Raw genomic sequence first — 27,092 nt, forward strand, 5'->3', positions numbered from 1 at the left:
ATATACAACGCATCACAAACTTGATGACAAAGAAAAAAAATTTGCATTGCTACTCCATTTGAAAAAAAAATTGATGCAGCTCTTACAGTAGAAAAAAAAATTGCTGTCACTGTGACAGGAAAAAAAAATTTGCTCCCATACCCATTTCCTCCATACCCCCCCCAAAATCAAATGGTTCTCCCCTTATGAAGCAGTCTGTAAGAAGTGTTGTGCTTCAGGAGCAAAATTAGTGTGAAAGGAAGATATTGTATAGCGCTGATTCTCACTACATGAAAGATGAAACACACATGCAAAGAAAATATCTGTAAAGGCATTTTTCCATCAAAGTCACAATACTCAACATCGTCAAACTCTAAGGTGATGTTGAACTTGTTCACCATAATGCAACTAACACTTGTAACTTGACACCCCCCTGAAAAAGAACTCACGAAAGATGATACAGTTAAAATTGGTAAATAGGTGCTTTAATTGAAATATATAGAGACCTCTTGCATGTGATAAAAAGGAATTGTTTGAATAAAATCTTATTTGAAATTCTCAATGTTTGTGCTTGCAATTCAGTGAAAAGACTCAAAATCACCAACAAAGTATTGCTGTTTTTTTGTATTGCCCTTTGTATGATGAAAAATTAAACAGATAGCAGGCCAACACATTGACATTTCAAATCTTATCACATTTGAAGACAATCACTGGACATACGTGGGTCATGGTGCACTTTCCTCAGTTCACACATGCCAAAGTAATAGCTCCAGACATGAAAATAATAATGGCTGGCAAATTTTGATAATATCAGAAAGAAAGTAACACTGCATATATGTATGCTCCAATACATTGTCCTTGTGTCTATAGGGATTAAAAAGCTATTTAAGTTTGTAAGAATTACATCATCCATCTATTTTACTCCTTTGTACATGTATGTATCATTTATATGAAGACGCAATCCACATGGGGATTGGACTAATCATACCATGTGATAATTAATATGATCCTGCATTTGCATTGCCTAGGAGTAGTCTATAGTGATAGTGAAACTATAGTCTCTTGTAAATGTTTGCTTTCCTAATGCTATGGCTCAGATTTTAACATGCAATTTCAGTTATTTCCAGTCCCTGTTGTACAAAACTTTTCCTGCACTGGGTATTTTTCAGCTTCAGACTTTGTTACTGTGACAAAGAGTGCCTGTCAATGGCTTCTTCCTCAGCCTCAGTCGGTGGTACTTTTCATCCATGAATGTAGCATGCTTCCTTCCTATGGAAAGGTAAGAAAATTGAACAATTTAAAAATTAGAGACATGAGGACACTGAACTTTGGTCATTGTTTGAAACTCTCTTCATGTTCAGGATGTCAGTTTGTTTAATCCTCTTTCTCCCAAGTGGTATTTATTTCTATGGTTTGTCTATGGAGCCTGTTAGAAAGAGGATTACATGGAGTCAAGATACTGCCAGGCATCAATATTAGTGTTGTTCAATGATAGCCTACACTTGAGTATAACCCCTCACATTGTCTAATATTCACCCAATGATAATTCCTTCCAAAGCCCTCCCAAAAGTAAAATCCATGGCAAAGTCTTCCAAAGGAACCGATTTTAAAGATCCCATTCAAAGCAAACAATCACACAGATATACCTTGTTAAAGCAAAGCAGTCTGTGGTACTGTCTAAGATTTTAAAGCAGGGGGTTGAATGGAGGGAAATCACTTGCTTAACTGACATAGTTTCTATGGAATTTAACTTGAATAATGCAATACAGTATAGATAAAAGCTACATTTAGCATCCACTACATCCTGACTAAAAGGCCACTTTGAGACTGGTTTGATTAGCTGTAATACATAAACTACACATTTGTATAGACATCACAAAAACACACATCATTAGACAGTCTTAATTTAAGTTTAATTAAAGGGACAGTACACCTGTTACTTTTCTGATTTAAAAAAAAAATGTTTTTGTACCAACTAAACTATCTTTTCTTCTCCCTTGAAATGTCAAGTTTTCACCTAATCAAAGTGCACTGTAAATTTTGGTGTGGACTAAAATTAATTTGCTAACAATCACAATTTCATATATGATATATGCTGTCTTCACAAGTTAAACACTGGACATGCAACATGCTTTTCTCAATAGAAAAAGACAGTGCAGTTGGTACAATTAAGAACAAAATTAATTACAAAATCATCAAAACTTACAGCTACTGTTCTGAGGGAACAAACAGAGTGTCTGACATTTGTTCTGAATAGATAGGTTGCAGTCAACTCAGATTGTATAGTTTGTTTTGAAAAATTATCAATACAAAAAAGGTTTCACTGAATTTCCCTGGATACCACAGTATCTGGTTTTGATGATATGAATATATGCAACCTATTTATACACATATCTAATGGAACCCGGATGTGACAGGATCAGACTCAGAGATGGTGGAGATCTTTTCACAAAAGCAGTTTATACCTCACTTAAAAGGAAAGAAAGGACAGGATAAAGGTCAAGAAGAGGTATTACTGCAGAAAACTTGGGAAGGAGAATAAAATTCCACAGTTTAATATCATCATTACTTCACGTCAGTTCCACATCCAAGCTGCCATGTGTGAGAGGAACAAAGAAACCCTATCAATGATAATTCATCCCTCTAGTGTGCATAAATGAGGTCTATATCTAGAAACATACTGACTGGCTGTAGGCCCTAATGACTGAAAGTTACTAAAATAATTTCCCCTTAATTTAAGAATTAAAGGAAATTATTTAATTTCAGGTAACTCACAACTTAGCAGGCAAGCACATGTACATGTACTGTGTTGTCCTTACAACCACTCAGTACACTGGCAAGGCGTCAGTATATCATTAACAATTCACTGACCAGTTTTATATGGCTTCTCTTTCTCATTTTCAGAAGAACATGGTGCTTTCTTTTCCTTTGCATCTTTTCCCTTGAAGCTAAGCAAAAAAAAGCACACATCATGTATAAATCATTTAGCAAAACTAAATATTTTTACCTGAAGTCATGTAACTGAATATCCATCTTAGAAATGCAGAATGTCTGTATTTGACATTGCAGAAGAAGAGATAACTTATGAACACTACTCAATCATGATTTGGGAGTACCTGCCAGACAGTATCACTTTCCCACCTGCACAGTCAGTAAAAAGCAGTATTGAGCCAAAAGTGTATGTATTTTCAACCACTTGGCTTTATATGTTGTAAGAACTTTAGTCTAAAAATCATGTGTACAGTATCTCTGTCTTCAGGGACCTTCAAATATTCAAGGATATATTAAAATGCACCATATGGGAAATATTTTGCTTCACAAGTTTTACTATCTGTAAAAAAAAATTAACAAAGAGAATATTCCCAAATCATGATTGTCGAGAAAGAAGGCTAAAAATGACAAGCTTTTAAAAAACAAGGTAACTTTCATTCTCATATTTTAAAATGACTTTGTATGGGAGACGTGATCTATTTACAATGCCAATTTCCTTCAGTTAAAACACTCTAGACTGTAATGAAGCCTGATCTTCCAGTTCATCAATTTCATGTTCTGTGAGCACCATGCCCCTAAGAAATTTGCGAGATGCCAGAACAAGAGCATGTGCAGCATTCTGAGACAGTTGATGAATCGCAAGGCACCAGGAAAATGTTTATTTACAAAACATGCACAGGCTATCATGTTTGCAATTTTCTTGGCAATTGATAGTTTTAGCTACATGAATATGGCACAGCCCCTGATATTTTAGGAGGGAGGTTGATGCAGTTGGTCTATATTAATAAGTTCGATGATGAGAAACCAACTCCGTTTTTGGCCTAAAAGATTGAAAAGCAAACAAAGTGATACTTTGGAATGAAATTTATGTACAGTATACATGTAGTTCATCATGTGAGTGTTTGATGTTGATGACATCTTGTTTATCTTTTTTTGAAGTGATCGGATTGGTTGATATGCAAATGAGCCATTGGTTATTTGAGTCCACAACTGCAGAAGTGCCTTTGCTCAACTACGACAAAACAAGGAAGTAACAACAACAAATGCATAAAATGGTCTTATTTATTCCTATTTGTACACACATACTGTTGCGAAGTATTTGTACCATGATAACATGACTTCTAGATGCATGATACTATCTGAGTCTATCTGGCATATATTTATACTGCATTAGGAAAATTATTCAGAACTTACAATATCACTTTTATGATCAACATCCTTGGGACAGAAATTCATGACAGCGATCTCAGGACTGGGATCCATGACAACATCTTCACCCAACTCCTATAGCTTTAAAAGAACAAATCACATACACACCGCAGTGAGTTCAAAATGAAAGCTAATGACTCTGAGTCTTGATCACCACTTCTACAACCTTGGCACTTTTCCCCCCATGATTCAAAATAAATCAAATTGATGAAGCCCTAAACTGCAACTTCTGTAACTAATTTTACCCATTTTTGTAAAAAATAATGGGAGTTATAAATGGCAAAAATGGCTTTCCCATATTATAGCAACCTAGAAGCTAGCACACATGTGAAAATCAGCCTTGGTAAATTTCCCCTTTAAATAGCACAGACTGCAATTTTTAAAATTTCATCAAACTTACAGCAACTCACTGGACCCCATTAAAAGAGTATAAAATTGTATTTCATAATCAGAGTTCTCCACTGGCCCATTAAATGTGGCAGCTAGCTGAGTGTTGGAATTACCCACTTACAAAGCATGTAACAAAATAAGGCCACTTTGGAATGTGACTTTCTTTCAACTCTGTATTATTGCGGTAGTTTTTGAAGGATTAAAATGTTCGGTATTTATCATTGTCAATACTCTTACAAAGTGTTTCAATTTCAAAGAAAATTTTTTTCTAGAAAACTGACCGGCTTTATGCTACATGTAACTTCACTTGATACACAGTGAAGTTCCATGTAGTTACAAAGTTGTTATTCTCAATTGCTTTTTGAGAGTCTATTCATCATGTGATCATCATGTCTACTGAGTAGAGTGACATGTTTAGGAAAGTTGTGACAGGTACTCAAATTTTAGGCAGATAGTATGCTAATGTTATGCTAAAATATGGAAATGAGGCAGCACAATTTTTCAATCCAATCGTGGAGACCATTGATGTTGCGATTTACAAGATTTATTATATTAATATGTAAACAGAATTGCTATTCCCCAATATGTCAGAGAATTTGCCGTCTTGATGTTAAGAAAAGGACGGTTTCATTTGATTTGTGAATACAGACTTGGGAGGGGGCAGAATTTGAGAAAAAAAGGATGGGAGGGTCTCCTTTGGCAATCTCATGCATACCAATTAACCCCCCGACCCACCTGCTCATAATTACTGAAGTCTCCCTCAGTTGAGTTTGGTACAAGAAACATAGCTTTTGATTGTTATTGGGAATTAAAACATACCATGAGCGTTAACACACTGAAATCTTGAAAATATTTTGATAGTACAGCATGCCAGGAAATAAAGATTGTTCATGCTTCCATGTCGATTTATTCTCAGCAAAGTCAGCCACACGTCTGAATTAAATTCTGAGTGAATCGCAAACCATAAGACCTGGGAACTTGGTACATGATTATGGAATGTGAAACATAAATCAGGCTTACCCCTTCAGCACGGCTGACTTTCTGATTATTTTTTCCCAAAAGATATGCTCGATAAACAATAATTATTGCTCGTGAACTTTATATTTATTAGCCAAGATTTAGTTTCAAACTCCCAAGAATACTATAATATTAACATATAATCTACGTATTCTTACTTCACTTGATGATATAATGTTTTAATAAAATCTCTTTCACCCAGGCCCATAGAAAAACTTCAAATACATTATATTGTTACGTGCAGAGAAAAACGAACAAAAGGGTGAACTCAGCAGTTTCCGTTTAAACAAAATTTATTACGAAAACAAAACTAATTGCTAAGTTAGGGACAGAGTACAAGCTTTAAAAGTGTACAGACTACTTATCTCAGCTGGGACGGCAAAGCTCCAGTCTCAGAGTTGTAACAGTCAGTCGGATGAATGAACAGTCCTTTGGCTTGCAGGCTTGAATTTGCACAAAGTCCACAGTATAAATCCAGCGTTGGCAGTGAAGGTCTTGAAAAGTCTTGAGAATGACTACTGCTGGAGTTTAGTAACACACAAGAGACACGATCCCAAAAGTCTGACTGGAAGCTGAGCACGTCCCTTTTATAAAGGCATATAAGAACAATCTAGAACTTTTATTGACATGCTAATTACTGTTCTAAAATTATCTCCCTTACACAACTAATCAACTTTCCAGAACATTCCAAACATGACTAATTGAATTCAAGGTTGTTAGGTCATCAAGGGCAGTGACCTTGAGAATGTTCTAGACTAATTGAACTCAGGTCATGATGAGTGTGGGGGAAATGACCTACATAACACACCCCCTCTTCAAAAAAAGAAAATTTTTCAAAGAAAAATCTTTCTTTTAGAAATGTAATCTTGAAAAGGATTTAAGTACTCGAATTTTTTTTTTTTTTTTTTTTCTAAAGTAAAACTTCTTGAAAGTGAACAACAATAAACTCTAAATACGAGAAAGACAGTCTGCAATTAAATTGTCTCTGCCTTTGATATGTCTAATATCAAGATTAAACTCCTGTAACATTAAACTCCATCTTAGCAATCTCTGATTTTTGCCTTTAAATTTCTGCAGAAAAACAAGAGGGTTGTGATCAATATAAACCACTATTGGCTGATTTGAAGAAGTAACATAAACTTCAAAATGCTGTAAAGCTAATATCAAAGATAACACTCTTTTTCAATTGTAGAGTAGTTTCTCTGGGATTTGTTAAATTTGCGTGAAAATAGCAAACAGGATGATCTACACCATGACTATCCTCTTGCAATAAAACAGCACCAGCAGCCGTATCACTAGCATCCACAGCTAATTTGAATGGCAAAGTGAAATCTGGTGCAGACAACACTGGGGCACTTTGCAGTATGGCTTTAAGTGTATCAAATGCCTGTTGGCATTGCTCTGACCAAACAAACTTTACTTTCTTTTTAAGTAAGTTAGTCAAAGGCTCAGTAATTGTGGAGAAATTTGGACAGAATTTTCTGTAGTAACCAGCCATACCGAGAAAGCGCATCAGTTGTCGTTTGCAGTTTGGTATGGGAAAACTTGAAATGGCACTGATTTTGGCATCAACAGGTTTTACCTCACCCTGTCCTACAGTATGTCCGAGGTAAGTTACCCTTGCCCAACCAAACTCAGATTTGGCAAGGTTGACAGTCAACATTGCTTTGCTCAGTCTCTCAAAGAACTTTCGCATGAGCTTGATGTGTTCCTCCCAGGTGTCACTATACAAGACTACGTCGTCAACGTAAGCTGCACACCCGTATAGCCGGATATGACGTCGTTGATCATCCGTTGGAACGTTGCCGGAGTTCTTCATTCCGAATGGCATCACCTTGTACTGGAACAATCCGTCTGGTGTAACAAAGGCGGATATTTCACGAGCACGATCCGTCAGAGGGACTTGCCAAAATCCCTTCAGTAGGTCAAATTTCGTCACATACTTGGCTTTCCCACTCGGTCGATGCAGTCATCAATCCTCGGGATTGGGAAAGTGTCTGTCTTTGTTAAAGTGTTGACCTTCCTAAAGTCCGTGCACATACGATAACTGTGATCTGATTTGGGAACAAGTATGCACGGCGAACTCCAGTTACTTTTACTGGGTTCAATAAAGTCATTGTCCAGCAGGTATTTGACTTCTTCCTGGAGATATTTCGCTTTTGTTGGATTCATCTGTATGGATGTTGTTTTACAGGCTTACTGTCCCCAACATCAACGTCGTGATAGATGACGTTTGTCCTCGTTGGAACATCTTGAAACAGGTGTTTATATTCGTGGAGCAGTTCTTTTACCTGTTGTTGTTGTTCTGGCTGGAGGTGTGCCAACTTTGTAGACACCAGCTTCTCCAGGATTTCTGAGTTCTGAAGCTTGACCGAGCCCAGCTTTGAGTTTAGAGTATTTTCACTTAAGTCAGTTTCAGTATCACTATCTTCATAATGGTTTGAACTGACTGCACTGACAGGCTGAGTTATAGTAGGATTATCCCTATCCAAATATGGCTTAAGCATATTTATGTGACATAGCTGTTTTTGTTTTCGCCTGTCAGGTGTTATTATGATGTAATTTAAATCGCTCAATTTTTTATCAATTAGGTATGGCCCAAAGTAACGAGCATGGAGTGGTTTGCCAGGAATTGGAAGTAGAACAAGAACTTTTTGACCTGGTTCAAACTTCCGTTTTGAGGTGCTTTTATCATATTTGGTTTTCATTGACTGCTGAGATGACTCAAGATTTTCTCTGGCTAATTCACATGCTTTAGAGAGTTTTGTACGAAAATCTGACACATATTGCAAAATATTCAGACAATCATCATCGTCTGATAGGAATTTCTCTTTAACGAGCTTGAGTGGGCCACGGACTGTATGTCCAAATACAAGCTCAAATGGGCTAAAACCAAGAGACTCTTGAATTGACTCTCTAACAGCAAAGAGCAGAAAATGAATTCCTTCATCCCACTGCTTCTCTGTGTCAAAACAGTAGGTCCTAATCATGTTTTTCAAAGTTTGATGAAATCGCTCAAGAGCACCCTGACTTTCTGGATGATAGGCGGATGACCTATACTGTTTAATGCCTAGCTGATCCATTACTTGTTGAAAAATACCAGACATAAAGTTGGAGCCTTGATCGGACTGGACACATTTAGGGAGGCCAAATAAAGTGAAAAATTTGACTAAAGCTCTCACTATAGTCTTTGTCTTTATGTTTCTCAGTGGTATGGCTTCTGGGAACCGGGTTGATGTACACATAATTGTCAACATATACTCATTTCCTGATCTTGTTTTTGGTAGGGGCCCAACACAGTCTATTAGAATCCTACTAAATGGTTCTTGAAATGCAGGAATTGGCTGTAAAGGGGCCTTTGGAATGGTCTGATTTGGCTTTCCTACCATTTGACATGTGTGACAAGTTTTACAGAAATGTGCTACATCCTGCCTGAGATTAGGCCAATAAAAGTGACTGAGAATTTTATGATAAGTTTTCCTGACTCCTAAGTGACCAGCCCAGGGGGTTTCATGGGCCAGGCGCAATATTTCAGCACGGTAGGGCTTTGGAACCACAATTTGATGTTTTATAGCCCAATCGTCATCAACCAAAACATCTGGAGGTCTCCATTTACGCATGAGAATACCAGATTTTGTATAATAGGAAACAGAGCTATCTGAAGTTTTACCTTCATCATCTACCCTGTCAAACAAAGACAAAATATCTGAGTCTTTGTGTTGTTCTGCAATGAGATTTGATCTAGAAAATGTCTGACTTTGGTCAGCAGAAGTTTTACTGGAAGTTTCAAATCCACGAGGGATAACGGAATGATCCGTGTCAAACACCTGACTGAGAAAGGTGTCATTTAAGTCAACATCAGTGACATTATTTTTGAGAGTATTTTGATTCTCGGAAGTTTTCTTTGACATGGCTCGAGTAATGGCACATGAAGGAAATAAATCGGGTATCTCTTGTTCAATTGGCTCTGGATCCTGATCTAAAGTAGGATTATCAGTCACAAGTGGATTAGTAATGACCTTGTCCCCAGCAAGGTCGTTTCCAAGAAGAAGGTGAATCCCTTCAAAAGGCAAAAAAGGCCTAATACCTAAAGCCACAGGTCCAGAAACAAAGTCCGAAGACAAATAGACATTATGGAGAGGAACAGGAATGTAGTCATTACAATCTACCCCCTTAATAAGAACTTTAGAACCTGAAAATGACTTTTCAGAAACGGCAGGGTATCTGCCAACAAAAGAGACTGGGAAGCCCCGGTATCTCTTAAAATTTTGACAGGGGTAGCGGAAGAGAAATCACTAGAAAGTGATATAAAACCATTATGAATAATGGCTCGAAAATACCCATAATGCTATCTTGAGAAGAATTGACCTTGACCTCATTAATTGGGGATAAGAGGGGTTTAACCTCAGAAAATGTGTTGCACACATTATTAGACTCTAATCGAGTTGATGAAGAAATAAAGCCGGTGGGCTTAGATCCACTTTGACCACTTTGACCTTCACGTTTTCTTTTCAATTTGAAACAATCTGACATTAAATGGCCGTCTTTCTTACAATAATTACAAGAAAGTGTACCAAACTGTTTGTCAGAAGGAGATTGAGACTTGGGATCTGATGATGTGGGAGTGTTACGTGAACTCTGTGAACTGTTGTCATTTGATTTCCTACTCTCCTTTGAAAAATTCTTGGATGAAAAGGAGGAGTTAAATTTACCTGCATTGTTTCTGTATGAAAAGGACTGGATGGTTTGCTGAGAAATGAAGATTTGTGGGTCAACGAATAATCATCGGCCAAACGTGCAGCAACCTCTAATGTATCTGCCTTTTGTTCATTGATAAACGTCTTGATGTCACTCGGATGCACCTTTTAAATTCCTCAATCAAAACAAGTTGTCGTAATTTGTCATAATTCTGACTAACCTTTTCAGAAGAACACCAGCGATCAAACAGTTGTTCTTTTGTTCGAGCAAATTCAACATAAGTTTGATCTTTTACCTTCTCACAATCCCTAAATTTCTGACGGTAAGCTTCAGGCACCAATTCATAGCCCTTGAGAATTAATTCCTTCACAGAATCATAATCTGAAGCCTGCTCTACTGACAACTGAATGTAAATTTCTCTGGCTTTACCCACCAAAGCACTCTGCAAAAGCATAGACCAGGACTCCTTAGGCCAACTCAGACTCTGAGCAATTTTCTCAAAATGAAGGAAATATTTATCAACATCCTTTTCTTGGAAAGGGGGAACTAACCTGAAATGCTTAGTGATGTCAAACTTGTCTGAAGGGAAGAATTTTCCTGACTGTCCAAGCTCCAAACGTTTCATTTCTAATCTTTCCTGCCTATCTTTCTCTCTCTGTCTTTCTTCCATTTCTAATTGCATTTGTATTTTTTCTTTTTCTAATGCCTGTCTCTCTTTTTCCATTTGTAATTCTAGTTTCTTGATCTCCAAATTTGTCTGCATTTCTAATTCTAATTTTCTTAGTTCAAAGGTAGACTCGGGCTCATAATCTTTCAATGTGGATTCCTCAAATTGGCCTAAATTAACTAGATGTTTGGCAATACGGTACTGTATTTCCCTCTTGCGCATAGATCTTTTGACTTCTACTTTAAGGAAATTGGCCAGTGCTATGAGGTCATCTTTCTGAGGGAATCAAATGTGTCCTGATCAAGGTCATCCATTTCCTCTGGTTTAAATTCCGCCATGATTAAATTTCGCTGAGTTCACAGTATACAGTAGTTTTGAAAAGGCTGTCAAAATGTTGTCAAACGGCTCAAAATATTCGTATCCCGGACGAGCCCCCAATTTGTTACGTGCAGAGAAAACGAACAAAAGGGTGAACTCAGCAGTTTCCGTTTAAACAAAATTTATTACGAAAACAAAACTAATTGCTAAGTTAGGGACAGAGTACAAGCTTTAAAAGTGTACAGACTACTTATCTCAGCTGGGACGGCAAAGCTCCAGTCTCAGAGTTGTAACAGTCAGTCGGATGAATGAACAGTCCTTGGCTTGCAGGCTTGAATTTGCACAAAGTCCACAGTATAAATCCAGCGTTGGCAGTGAAGGTCTTGAAAAGTCTTGAGAATGACTACTGCTGGAGTTTAGTAACACACAAGAGACACGATCCAAAAGTCTGACTGGAAGCTGAGCACGTCCCTTTTATAAAGGCATATAAGAACAATCTAGAACTTTTATTGACATGCTAATTACTGTTCTAAAATTATCTCCCTTACACAACTAATCAACTTTCCAGAACATTCCAAACATGACTAATTGAATTCAAGGTTGTTAGGTCATCAAGGGCAGTGACCTTGAGAATGTTCTAGACTAATTGAACTCAGGTCATGATGAGTGTGGGGGAAATGACCTACATAACAATATGTAGACAAAGAGGAAATATAGAGGGGAAAGAGCATTCCTTAAGATACTTAAAAATACAACAATTATTGAATGTTTGGACTGGCCTAGGTATTCCAAGCTGGATTCGAATGCACAGTCAAAGGCAATGTGATGCCAATGGTATACGTAAAGGCTTACATTCACTTGGTAAAGGGCTGAACGAACAGCGAAGGGTCAAGGGAGAACTGAACAAAAGAAGAGTGAGCTCTGTCTCCAAAATCTCCAGATTTCCGGTGGAAGCGCATGTTGGTTGGACATGGCCCAGACGGCGCACCGTTTGCGCTTCAACCGAAAGATTGGAGATTTTTGGAGACAAAGCTCAATATTAGCTGCAGTAGGACTCGGAGTAAGTCACCTCGACCCCTGTCCGTTTCGACCCCAATATTTCACACTCTCTTGTCGCTAATTGTGCTCACCTCTACCTTGTCATATCTTTCTTGTTTCATGACGTTTTACTGAATATATCATGTATCTTTCCTGGGAAAATTGGCTTCTAAAACAAACAATTTAGCTGTTTCGATACACAAAATGCGGAGACACTTTTACGACCAAGTGCAGCGCGCAGACTGTTCATAGTTTTTGGCGACTTTGATGGACCCGGCCTAGCCCTACGTACAATGCTGTGTGTTCCCAGAGTTATATGGGGAGGCCATACAAGGCCGGGAACACACAGCAAGGACACCGGCCGGTAACCTGAGAGGTCTGCCAGTTGCGAGCTTGGCCAGTGCCCGCGCCGACCAACTCGGCCAGTACCAGTGGGAGCTGTCTACCACTTACATTGCGTACATTTTCTCTTCACAGTCAACAGATGCTTTTATACGCATGCCAATTTTAGTTTTTTTTTTATGTTATTTTGTTGAACATTCAGTAAACAACGAGAACGTCTGACGTTTAACTCTGAAAAACACATTGATTGACCTCACCCTTTCAACAGATCGCGGGTAGGGAGTACGATCGAGAGGTATAAATTGGCAGTAACAATGACTTAATCATTGATCGTCGGATGAATAACGTTTTATGCTATGGTTTGACGGTAGTAAATCGTAGGTTCAAAGGTATTTTAATGGAAAGCAAAATACGATGGCAGGGTTTGTTCTGGCTACTCCAGCTGATTAGCCTTTTTGGCTAATACAGTGTGAACACAAGTAGCCAGATTTTTCTTTTGAGAGGTGAGGTCAAGGGTCACACACATTCATCTCGAAGGGTCAAAGGTGATATCATTAAACACTCAAGAGTAATCATAACCAAATATTTCAGAAGTCTGCCACATTCTCATCATCCTATGTATCCTCAGTGCTGCTTTAATAGTTCAATAAAAAGAATGCTTCGTATCAAAACTCATGCATGACCATTGATCACCACTTGAACTTTGAAGTACAAAAAAATACAGAAAAGAGAAACATCCTCAAGATCTTCATGAACGTGGCATGGCATGCCATGATCACTAGTACTGATACTGATACACGTCCGTGCATGGCCAAAAGACAGCAAAACTCAGTAACAATTTCCGAGCTAAGTAAACAGTGTTTTACAAAGCTGTTTCAAATCAAACTGGTTTGCACAATCCCTCGCTATAAAAGTGACATTTTGGTGACATTTCAGCTTGAATCATACCTTGAAATAAAATATAAACGTGAAACAAAGACATCATGTATGCTGCCGTTCACGTTCAAGAGCATGGTTTGAACTAGCTGCAGTACAGTAGCTCGAGGTTTTGCCTGGGTATTTGGGTCGGACGGTTTTGCCGTCCGACCCAAATACCCAGGCAAAACCTCGAGCTACTGTACTGCAGCTAGGTTTGAACCCGTGAACTGGCATGTGCATTGGCTGCACGTAAAAGCAACTCTACTTTCCAAGATCAAACGGTCCGTGTCTTGTGAAAACAACAGCAGAGCAGTGAAAATTGTAATGGTCACCGGTAAAAGCTCTTCACAGATGAAAGGATGATCGCTGAAAACAACTGAAATTGCATGTTTAGACTATGACAACCTCCCGGGAAAACAGGACAGCGTGAACGTGAACAATGGCGGACGTCACTGAAGTGGGACTATTCTATTTAGGTAACGGGGGACATTTCGGAGGGGCACAAGTACATGTATACGTGCCATTTTCCTCACGATACTATCACGGGAACTTCGATGTCCCATTAGTTTCTTTGATCTGAAAAGTAATTTTACCAACTTGTACGACCCATTATACTCTCAAAACAGTGGCGGGGCTTATACTTAGATGAGTACGGTAGTACTATGGTGCAAGACTTCCCAAGAAGTAAAACAAACACCGCAATGCAACAGAACATCGTAGAACAAAGTGACCGAACGTGCAAATTTTGAGTCGCCAGTCTGGCGATTGTTCTGACCGTCTGAGTCGCCAATGAGTGAATCAATTCGCCACTTTGCCGTCTGGCGAGCGGTAGCGCGAACACTGCACATTCCGGCCGATGTCATCGTGTAGTTAGCGTTGAAACGAGATAACCTCCATGGCGGAAGGAAGTTTGCAAACATCGCGCTCATGAATGACATTGACATTGCTTAGCCAGACCTAGAAAATAGAATAATACTGTAGTCTCATCATATAACCATACTCCTACTGGCCCAGCTCGCAACTGACTGACCTTTTTTATTCGGCCCGGCCTGGCCCTGCATCAGAATTACACGGCGGCCGTGGTATACCGGCCTGGCCCTGCATCAGAATTACACGGCGGCCGTGGTATGCATAACCGCGGCCGCTGTGTAATGAACCACACGTAACTGTGCCCTGAATACCGTGCTGTGTGTTCCCGGCGTTATACGGCGTCCCACCGCACACAATGTATCTGTCGAGCCATTCGGTGCGTTCCCGACGTTACAAGGTTCCACTAAAGTCTTTCAAAGTGCTATGAGCATCGAAAAATCTGAGGACGTACTTTCGAGATGATAATGATACAAGTTTCATTCATACCGAAGGGGTCGAAACGGTCAGGGGTCGAGCGTGGGTCGAGTGACTCGTAGAAGCCACTGCAGCTCACAAGTTACCCGCGACAAAAATCGGGAAAGGGTTATTAGCTTCATAACAGCCGCACAGTGTCTTATAGGAATACAAAGCAGTAGGCACTTACCACTATCTTTCTTTAACTTGAACAAAAACCGGGAACGTAGTTAGTGTTCGGTAGATGTGCTGTACCACGACCCTCCACGACCGTGGCTGTACAGTCGGTCCCGCTGGCTGAAGCTGTTCGCACTAGTTACGCACACACGGCAGACATAACCATCCGAGTTCAGAATATAGTGCGTGCCGTGTTGGGCTTAATTGACACGTTAAAGGTTGATAGTTTGGTGTAATTGTTTGACATTAAGCAAGTACTATACTTTTAAACAATTGCTAAGTAGATAAAAATAGATGAAACTTTGAAATTATGATCGCTACCTCCGCTACCCTTCGCTACCCAAAATCCCATTTGCATAAATGAATCGTGCCTCATATCCTGCGATAATTGCCAATGTTGGAACATTTTTTCTCACAAAATTGTCATATTTACATTCACAGTTGTAAGAGTTGGTAACTAATAACCTGACCTTGTTGGATTAAGCTTAAGCAGCAAATTTTACTGACTATACAGATTATGAATATACTTATCCTGCATCTTGAAAATGAAAATGTAATTCTTTGCTGTATGGCTTGCCACTGTATTTTATTAATCGCATTCAGCATGTTCAAAATGTAGCAGCCAGAGTTATAAGTTGGTCAAAGCGTTCTGATCTTATTACACCATTTCTGCAGGAACTACATTGGCTACCTGTACACCATCGTATCATTTACAAGATTTTAATTATTACTTTTAAATGTTTATATGGTGCTGGTCCACAATATCTGAGAGATTGAATAAAAAATGTACCTAGGCGCAAACTTCGTTCTGCGAACGATTTTAAACTCAATACATTCATGACCAAGACAAAAAGGTATGGTACGTGATAGAGCGTTCTGTTCTGCAGCCCCATTTTTATGGAACGAGCTTCCAGTGAATATTCGTTCTTGTATTGATTTTAATACTTTTATCACTCTGAGTGTAGCTGTGTTGGACGTAGACTTTTGACAGAACTTTCATTTCCTTGGAGCACGAGGCAAAAGATGCAATCGACCCATGTTCCCGTGCATTTCAAGAGCAAACGAATCCTACAAAAAGATTTGTGCTAGGCCTATTTTGTACATGTTTTGATGAAGTAAAACAAAGAAAGCTTGTAGCCACATCCCCCGCATTGTCGGGTCGCCATTTTGAATCGCCGTCTTCACCGTTCATGATTGTGTAGAGAGAGAGATGGGAAGCTTCCTGCCGCACAATTGTTTCCCGATACATGAGAATGTGACATCAACTGTCACCTTCTTGTAATGTTTATTTGCCATAATTGGCACGAAAGCATAGTATACCTAATCACACAGCCTGACAAGTCATTTTATTTTATACTCGATCGGCGAGGCGATTGTACCGTACGCGACATGTTATCGTTGGTGATCTCGAGCTCCTGAAAAGACCATGTCATTATAGCAAACTAAACACTAAGGCTGCGTTCACAAATAACGATTAGGGGGGGGGGGGGCTGGAGGAATCTTGATTGAAATCTTATTTTTTTTCAGATCCCCCCCCCTAAGTACCCTAAAAAAAATTCAAATGCCCCCCTCCCCTCTATATGGTCAATTTTTTCAAGTCCCCCCCCAAAAAAAAACTACCACAGGCCGCATATTTGTAAAGGATGTGAGCGCAGAAAAAATAAACATGTATTGCGCCGTTCTGCTCACAGGTGTTCAACACTGCACTGTAAAGTTAAGTGTTCAAGGATAGAACACCAATTAAACGCCTTTTTGTAACACTTTTTGAACGCCTCTAGACGTTCAGAAATCTAACACTACGTGTTCAACCAACGTTCAATTTTTGAACATACGTGTGCAGATTTTGAACGCTACGTGTTCATCAGACATTATATTGAACACCATGGTGTTCCATATCTGAACACACGTTGCACATGAAATGTGTTCAAAACATTGAACGCTTTTACGCGTTCAAAGGGCTGTAACACTTTTTGAACGCATGGACGCCGTTCAACGATAAGTGTGTTAAAGGCTAGAACACATGATGCGCGCTTGTTGAACACCTTTAATTTTGGCGTTCACGGGGTGTTCAAGCCTTGAAATAACATTGCAGAACATTGATATACAGTAAAATTATTTTATTCTAAAAATACACGAAACATTCCTAGAGTAAAATACAATAATTTACTGTAAAATGGGCAAATAAACATTGCAACTTTGTATGTAAAGTTTGTCAGAGGAAAAAACCAACAGTGTTAACACCTCCTATCAAAAACATTAGCAATAAAAATCACCATATTGTGGATGACGTTTTATGTTCATACTTGTTTAAAATGTACAAAAATAATCTGAAAAAGCTCAAAATTTGGCATACTTATTGTGTTGAAAAGTATATGTATGAAATGCATACTCCATTTTTGTAAGATGGTTTCTTAAAGACATTTCCTCTTGTATAGACAATTGTAAATTTTGAAGAAGAAAAAAGTTAGTCAAGGCTTCTCTAGTGAACATGGTATATAGTTGTCCACACTAAAGTAAACACAACATGTCAAAGTGTCAAAGTGTCACAGTAAGGCACAACATGCAGAAAGTGGGGAAAGTTGGTCCTTGGCAGGGTAAAACCTATTTCCTAGTCCAACAAATTCCTTCATAAACAAAAAGGTTTGTTTGTTTGTAATATCTTTAAATAAACCCTGAAATAAATGGGTGACATTTCAAAAATATACTTCTCAGAAATTTAAAATATATTCAAAAAGACCTTTCAAATTCTGGTGTACCCTGCTATTAATTTTTATACAATTTTTTTTACCAAAAATGGTAAAAATCACCCTTAAAATGAAAGAAATGTTCATTTCATCATAACTTGAATATATCACATTCTGGTAATCCCTTTATGTCTTAAAAATGTCTGAAATATCTTTAATGTCCTAAAATTACAAAGTTCCAAATTTCTGCATAATTTGAACAATCTGAAAACGACTATCAGTAGAGATCTATGTCCTAAATATCAAAACTGTTCGATTAGCAGTGTTGAAAGAGATTTTTTAAAGATTTTTTGACCAAAAAATGACAAAAATTGCCATGAAATATAAAAATTTGAATATTTCATCACAACTAGCACAAATTTGACTAAGGTCATTTTTAGGGACATGTTTACCAAATATTGAAGACGGCAGAAAAATAGAAGAAGTTTTTTGCCAAAGAATAGCAAAATTAGCCTCAAAAATATAAATTTGCATATTTCATCATAATTTGAACATATCTGATTAGGGTAATCCCTTGGGACCTGTAATCCAAATATTTAAGGATTCGTACATTCTGTTTTGAAGAAAAACCTTTGGATGTACAAATTTGAGGACAATGCTACACATCCACCTATTTAGCTGACAGCAAAGCTAAAAACCAGTTGCTAAGTACAAGAGACTGTTGAGCTACAATACAAAATAATCTACGGTTTGGTAGCACGCTATGGTCAACTAAATGTTACAAGGGCATAAGCTTTCAAAGACGTGAAGTCTCCTTCATCAGATGCAAGGGGGGGGGGGGATGAAAAATGGAAGCAGAAAGTGACAGAAAATTCAGAGTGAAAATTCAGAAAAATCAGTAATTCAGAGCGGACATTTTTACTCTGAATGGTCTGTCGCTTTCAACTTTAATTTAAATAAGGGGGACTACACGTCTGTGAAAGCTTATTCTCCGACAACATTTAGTTGATCATAGCATGCTACAAAGCTTTGATTAATTCAGAACAAAAATACAGAAATTTATCAAAATTCAGTTACTGACCCTTGGAAGTTTAAATCTACATTAGAGATGAACTGAGGTTCTCAAGCTTGTTTCCAGACAGCTACCTGTACACTCATCTTCTTCGTTATCTGTACCACCAGCTTCTATAACAACTCTTCGATTTTCAGTTAAATCCAACTTTTTACATCCTGAAAATAATGCAACAATAGGTAGTATGGCGAGATGAAACTTTAAATGAAAGACAAGGAGCTGATTAGGTTAAGGAAAAGGGAAGACTTTCATATACAGTGCCTATCTTCAATACTGTTACAAAATATTGCTGCTTCTTGTCATCAACTGATTAAAATAAAAAAGCCAAACTCTCATATGCTGAAACAATACATTTTATACTCTACGATGTTAAACTGATGTTTTACATGCGATTGTGTTTGCTAAAAGACATGTATTAGCTGTGATTACGCAGCAGTACTATGCAAGGCGTATCGATAGCGCTCAGGTCAAGGGTTATCGCTACAGATGTGTTTTGATGACCCTTGACCCGAGTGAGATCGATCGATAGGCTATGGCCAAAAGTACCACTGCGTAGTCACAGCTAATTGTTGGTATAGCAGCCATGAAAGAAAAAAGGTTTCCTCACGTAGTTAAGCTATTTCAAGGTACAATACAATTAATTTCAAATGACGATAATAAAGATGCTTCAAAAATCTAATACCTTTTACTATTTTGGAGAGGAAACTTACCCTTTCTGGTCTTGCTTCCGCACGATCACGACTTCAGCGTGCGCTTACAAGAAAAATGTCGCAACTTCCGTTTTGATGCATCATGGGATAGGAAAAGGCACCAAACTTGAACACCAAGTGTTTAGAAGTAGAACGCCTCTTGCACGCCGATGTTAAAATTAAAACGTTCATGGTGGTTTTCAGATTTTCTTTTCTAATTTTTGAACTTTCAACCCGTAATAAACGTGTAAAATTATTTTGTATACTTCCTTTTTTAGAAAAAATATGCTTTCAGCAATTGTCGGCCGGAAATATTTTTCACTTAGTGTGAAATTCGTTACACAAAATTCCGTGTACGTTTACCGGACAGTGAAGCAATTGTAAATTTAATATAGTCATTGTAAAGTAAAAAACACAAAAGATTGTTAATTGTTTCACAGTATTGTAAAATTTCTGTGATGCTCAGTTTTTGAACACTTGAAGGAGATGTTGTTAACACTACGTGTTCAGGTTTAGAACATCATTGTTAATAATATGAACACTAGTGTTAACAATATGAACACTAGCCGTTCAAATTTGAACACCGACATGTACATTTTGAACGCGTAAAGACGCGTCCACGGTCCGCTTTTTTTACAGTGTACCTGTATTAGCACTTTGTATAGTCAAATTCCCAAGGCAAGTTCTTTAAATGCATCCGTAAACTTTTTAGATTTATTGGTCTAAAAGCCAACTTGAGTTAATCCAACTCTGGCAAGGTCAATTGCTCCTGTTGAAGAGCACACAAAATGCAATCATGAGAGAGTAGAAAATTGTGAATTCTGGCTAATTGCCGTATTGCACAGTGACCTACCAAAAATTGTTTCAAAACTACAAGACCTATATGAATTAGATGCTACTCAAAATTGACAATACCAGAAGATTAAAATATTCCATCAAATAAATGTTTTAATCTCTGAAATTTGGGTGTGATAATTGAAAATTTGGTTAAAAAATAAATAATTCCATTTGGTCACATATTTTTCTTTTAGTCTTTACTATGCAAAGTTTTACTTCTGTATCATTTTATAATAAAAATTTAGAAAATCAAGCATGGTGACCCCATCTTTTTTCTTTAATATTTGATTATTCTCATATGCCAGAATTCAAAAATTTCTCTGTTTTCTTCCATGTGTTGCTCTCTGGCCTGATCTTGTGTACGAGTGAGTTTCACTGTCATGAGTGTCATTTGACCAAAACTCTTCTTCAACTACCATGTACATCAGAGTCAGAGCTGTCTCTGTCACTGTTCAGGTATGCAGTGACAGTGACACTGCAGTAGCAGGGTAGTATCTGATAGTGACACTACCCGTAGGCAGTAGCTGTATTAACTTTGATAATTTTGGCAATATTTTTGTTCAGTTTTACAACTGCGTTCTTGTTCTACTCCCTACAGCATGTTGAATTGTCCAGTATTCAGCTTGCTATCACAGCCTATGTATGTGTACCATGCATTTGTAATTGTATCACTGACAACTGATTGTCAGTCTGGACTCCAATTAAATTATCACCAAATACATATTTATATTTATATATACAGGCTTTGTCGACAAACTAAATATTGTGTGTTTGAGCATGCTGTAGGGAGATAGCAAGAAACTGTAGTTGTTATATTGCATAGAAATATTGCAGAAATCATTAACAGTTGCAGCTTCTGCCCTGTTACGAGGCTCATTTGTTTTTTACGACAAATCACACGTTTAGATTTTTCGAGATAAAAGTCATGAAATGTGACAAAATGGTTCTAGATTTTGTTAAATTATTACTAACATTACAACATTTTGATGACATAAAAAATGGTATTCACTTTTCATTGAATTACCTACAAAAACTTGGAATTGGAAAATGTAAAACTCAAAAGGGACCCAAAAATTTTCAAGTCCCCCCCTACAGGTAGAGCAAAATTTTCAAGTCCCCCCTCCACTACCCCCAAAATTTTCGAATCCCCGCTGAATTTCTCCAGCCCTCCCCTAACCGTTTTTTGTGAACACAGCCTAAGCTTACAATGTTCTCTAGTGCGTTACGCGCTGGGTGTACGTTTCGAGCGAAGGAAGCCCTAGCCACACACCCTTACGGACATGAGATTGCGAAGGTGTGAAAGACTGTTTGCCCGTATTAAGATAAGTCGTCGGCTCAATTTCGAAAAGCCGAAAAAAGTCGAAGAAGTTGAGCAAGGGGTACACGCCCACCCGTAACTTTTACTTGCGTTTTATGTGGACAAGGGGGGTGATACGCAATGCAAGACAGTGACGTAAGCTAACTTCAAGACCCAAAGAGTGATTTTACGTTTGGTTGTTATGGGCATGTCATAGGCCCTTTAAGACACACCTTTCTAAGTTGGCTTTCTCTATTGATTAGACTTTTTTATGATTTTGCTTGTTTTTAACTTTCACGACAAATTATATTTTTATTAGTTATCCATATTCTTATTGTAATGTATCTTTTAGCGGCTGTGATCACTTTTTCTGTGGAGTTTGTCGCTTTATAAATAAATTATTATTATTATTATTATTATTAAAGACTGTTGTACACAAGATCTGTATACCATAACTTCTTTTAGATTCACTCATAGCGACTTCCATGCAACACTATTTGTACAATGTGGTATGTTAGCTGCCTTGCCTAGACAATCTGACCAATGTTTATTCACCAAGTTTTCACTTTTGTTGCTCATTAGCATTTTAGTAACCCTGACTTCATTTGAACAAATACTAATTTACAGTTAAGAATGTACATGTAGCTACCACAAATACACAGGTAAAATGTGCAACGATTCTCAATCTTTTATGGTGTGTATGTGGCTCAACTTCTCAGATGTTGTAGGGCTTAACCCCTTCAACATTTGAGAAATTGAGATTGTGATTCCTACGCGGATTTTCAAATGAGATACAGCTTATTAGTATCAAAACTAGTGAGACAGGGATATACATCCAAAAGACTTGTGAGGACTTTCAAAAAGTTCTACGGTCGATATGATGACACCTCGGTCACTCAAATGATTAGCGACAGCATTCCCGGCTTTGACTTATAACAGTGATTCATATACTCTATCACTTCATACAATATTTAGACAATTTTGGGACCAATCCTGACGGGTGTAAGCATGCTAGCAGGGTACGCTTACCCATTCCGGACACCTGGTACCACCACTAACTATCAGTGGTTCAGGATGGTCCTACTTAAATTTGTAAATCTCAAATGTCCCATGGACCTGGTAATGTATTACCTTGAATGAAAATGATTATTGGACCAGTTTAATGTTATATTTACAATTGGACCAGGGACTTCAAGAATATCACATTTGGCTTTTAAAAAAAATAAAACATGCAAAACATGGTATCACAAAACTTATTTTAAACACAACATATAGATAGCTCCATGCTAATATTTTTGTAAAACAGTGTGTCAGCTGCAGCTGCACTGCAAACTTCTGTCTTCAATTCGCTCATATTTACTTATACAAATTTCATCAATATTTTGATATATGGTAATCAAATTCGAACTTAAAATCCAAATTTGATACCTGGTATCTGACATGTGACTCTCGAAAACAAGACTTTTGACAAAATATTGGTAAAAAATTCAAAAATACATATATACGAATTTTATGCTTTTCAATCAAAATATCGCATACATTGTTTCTCCTATCATACGTATCAAATAATAAAGTATTCACTATCTTATCAATATAAATTGCAGATTATGAAAAATCGTTTTTTTCTTAGTCTTTTATCAACCCCTACAAGAATCCATTATATTATAGATAACCATCTAAGCATTCCGACGCTGGTCACCGTATTTGGAAATTATTCAGTTATGAGCTCCACAAACTTGGTCTACAGAAAGACTGGCGAATGGATGGACATACAGACAGACTGACATACACAGACTGGCTGTGATGACATTGGCTTCTTAGTGTGCTTTGGCCCAATATAACAAACAGCTGGATGAATTGATGCTGGCAAAGGCAGTGGTAGCATCGTTGGAAACTGGGCCACTGCAACTTGCGTGTTCTCAAGATTCTCCAATAAATGATAAAATAGTTACATATACAGGCATTTAGGGTGAATATTATACATCAATTTGATTAGTTTCTTGTCCCCTTTCTACTTGGTATGTGATGATGTTTAAGACAATCAACCCGATAGACAGTTATGTGTTGGCAAATACAGGCAAGCAGCTACTTTTTCTTGATTTCCATGAACAACAGATAAACTTGACTGAAATGCTTAACATGCAACCAATGTTTACATTTTGCTCATACACCAGATACACAGAGAGATTTCAACATACAACCATTAACTCAGAAACCCTACAGGGGGTAAACATTGTTTTCTTCCAGTGCAACTGGTGCATCCACTTTTGGAATAATTTATAAACCTAATATGTCACAAGGGTGATGGCCCTGAGATCAACTTAAGAATTTTAACTGTGGTGAACTTGACTTTTCCTTTCAAATCCTGACCTGACTTGAAATCTTCAACTGAGATGCAGAGCATTGTAAAATGTGCACACAAAGACATTGGGTGGACCATTTGATATCGTGAGGGGGGGGGGGTGTCTGAAGATTGATGAGGTAGCATTTTTCTACCTGATCCACTGTACAACATTTTTTCCACTATTCCACCTTTTCTTTTAGTTTTAGTCAAGCCTTTACTGACAGATTCATTTTTCACTGACATTTGCTTGGAATCTCTTATTTTGAAAATCTTCCAGACCCCCTCATCAGGATATCAAACGGTCCACCCTTTGGTATCAACAATGTTGATATAAAGAGATACAATGACAGGAAGTGTATGAGCTATTTACAACCTTGATACTCTCAAACATTGAAAAAATTTTGGAATATATTTGTTGGAAACCAAACCTGCTAAAATCACCTTAAGCTGACCTTTCTAATGATTCTTTTACCGCATTTTAACACCAAATATAGTTTATCATATGAAATGCCAACTAAATCACCACATTATGTATTCTTAGTTTCTGTAGGTATAAAATCGCCAAAAATCAGAAAATCTTTTCAGAAATTTTTTAATAATTTTGTTCATATCAATACAGCCTGAAAAAATTATGGAATCAATACAGTTGAATATTTTTGTGAGTTTTAGGAAGCTTCACAAAAATAGGACATTGAAGACGTTTCTCTGAAAATTTAAAACAAGCGACCTGGCGGCTGATAGAGCTGCTTTGTGTTATCTAGAGAACAACTTTTTGCAATACTTGTTGATGAAGGAGGAAATCTTTGACAGCCCACTTCAGGTAAGCCAGACCAAAATGTCAAAAATAGCTGCAAATATATGTAATTGTAGAAGATATAATTCTAACATATTAATTATTTTCAGATCATACATAAGACAATTTCTACTCAATATCAAGCTATTAAAAAAGCAGATTTTGCGAAACAAATTTTATTGACCAAAATGGCAAAAATTGCCCCAAAAATACAAAATTGCAGATTTCATTCTGATTTGAATATATCATATTAAGATAAACCCTAGGAACCTTTATACTAAGCACCAAGGCTATCAAATGGGCAGTTTTTGAGAAATACATTTTTTGACCAAAAATGACAAAATTGCCCAAAAAATACAAAATTGCAAATTTCATAAGAATTTGAATACATTACATTTCAATCAACCTTATGAACCTGCATACCAAATATCAAAGGCATCAGATGAGTGGTTTTTGGAGAAAATAATTTTTTGACCAAAAATTGGGAAAATTGACCCAAAATTACAAATACTAAAATGTCACTACAATTTTTTACAAACTTGATAAGGTCATCCCGAGGAACATGGATACCAACTTTCAAAGCAATCGGAGAGCTGTTTCAGAAAGAACATTTTTTGACTTAAAACTGAAAAAATTACCCAAAAATCCAAACATCCAAATTTCATCCACAGTTGTACACACCTAATTTAGAAAACTTAAAGGAAAATAATCGCAATCATACCAATCCATAATCCAATAACACTAGGTCAAAATTTGCAAGACAATAGTTGTAAACATAGACACAAAACAGCACAGAACAGACAGTAAGTAGACAGTACACAAACAAAGTCAAATTCACGAAAGAAAGATATATGGACCTCTGGCCAAAAGACCAAGAAGTGATGTCAGGTGTTTCAAAAATAGTAAGCGCATCCTGCCCCACATGTGGCACCCGCCATATATCAATCTGTAAGTCAAATAGGTAGTGGTCACCAACTAAGGCCCCATGTCACCGATGCCATCAGTGATCATTTGTCGAAGAGAGATATAGCTTGCGATACCTGCCAAAAAAGCGTTTGAATGTAGAGACAAGTCTTGCTCTGGTGTAACCTTGATTTAACAGTTTGTAAGAGAGATGGCCATGTCTCTCTACAAAATCAACATATGAACTGCATGCTCTTGCATATCCAATAAGCTGGGAAATGTATACCCCATACCTACATAGCAAGTTTCAACCAAATCTGACCAACCGTTTCTGAGTTTTAGCAGTTTGCAGGATTTTTCTTCTTTTCACCTCATTTGCAAATTTTTGACACTGACATGTTCATTTGAACAAATTCACATCTCCACCCCTGGTTGCACCTGTACACCAAATACTAAGATGGTAGCTGCTGCGGTTTACGAGTTTTTGATCTGGACGGACTAACATACATACATACATACATACATACATACATACATACATACATACATACATACATACATACATACATACATACACACATACATACATACACACAGACGATATGCAAATGAGATGCAAATGAAATGATTCACCTTATACCATAAGCTCTCTTTGGTATACCAAATGAGAGCTAAAAACTTTACCAAAACACAAAATTGAAGATATTTCTCTGAAAATTTAAAATTTGCGACCTGGCAGCTGAAAATGCTCCTTTGTGTTACATAGAGAATAACTTTATGTGACACATGTGTTGCTGAAGGAGGAAATCTTTGATAGCCCACTTCAGGTCGGCCTGATCAAAATGGCAAAAATACCATAGCTGCAAAAATACATATGGTAATTAAAAATTTTACCATAATTTGAACATATTTAATTAACATCATCTGCAGGAACATGTCTACCAAATATCAAATCTATCAGTCAGTAAGATTTTTGAGAAACAAATTTTTGGACCAAAAATGGCGAAAATTGCCCCAAAATTACTGATTTCAACCTAATTTCAATGTATCATATTAAGAAAACCCCAAGGAACCTGTTTACCAAATATCAAAGCAATCAGACAAGTAATTTTTTAGAAGAAAAAAAATTTTGACCAAAAATGAGAAAAAATGCCCCAAAATACAAAATTGCAGATTTCAACCTAATTTCAATGTATCATACGAAGATTAACTTAAGTAAACTTTTTACCAAATATAAAAGCAATCAGACAAGTAATTTTTGAAAAAAAATTAACCAAAAATGAGAAAAATTGCCCCCAAAATACAAAAATGCAGATTTCATCAGAATTTGAATACATCACATTTTGATCAACCTTAGAAACCTGTATACCAAATATCAAAGCTATAAGATCAGTAGTTTTTGGATA

The 27,092-nt window shown here is 37.3% G+C and overlaps 1 long non-coding RNA gene across 1 annotated transcript; it reads right to left on the bottom strand.

The window, feature by feature from the left end:
* Positions 1-442: 442 nt before the first annotated feature.
* On the bottom strand, positions 443-15,336 carry LOC139152659 (uncharacterized). Its single transcript, XR_011556678.1, has 4 exons — positions 15,081-15,336; positions 4,165-4,260; positions 2,851-2,927; positions 443-1,248 (listed from the first exon to the last, which is right to left on the bottom strand). It is a non-coding gene; the product is annotated as an uncharacterized lncRNA (long non-coding RNA).
* Positions 15,337-27,092: the final 11,756 nt, after the last annotated feature.

The sequence above is a fragment of the Ptychodera flava genome, chromosome 16 (assembly GCF_041260155.1).
Source record: "Ptychodera flava strain L36383 chromosome 16, AS_Pfla_20210202, whole genome shotgun sequence".
NCBI lineage: Eukaryota > Metazoa > Hemichordata > Enteropneusta > Ptychoderidae > Ptychodera > Ptychodera flava.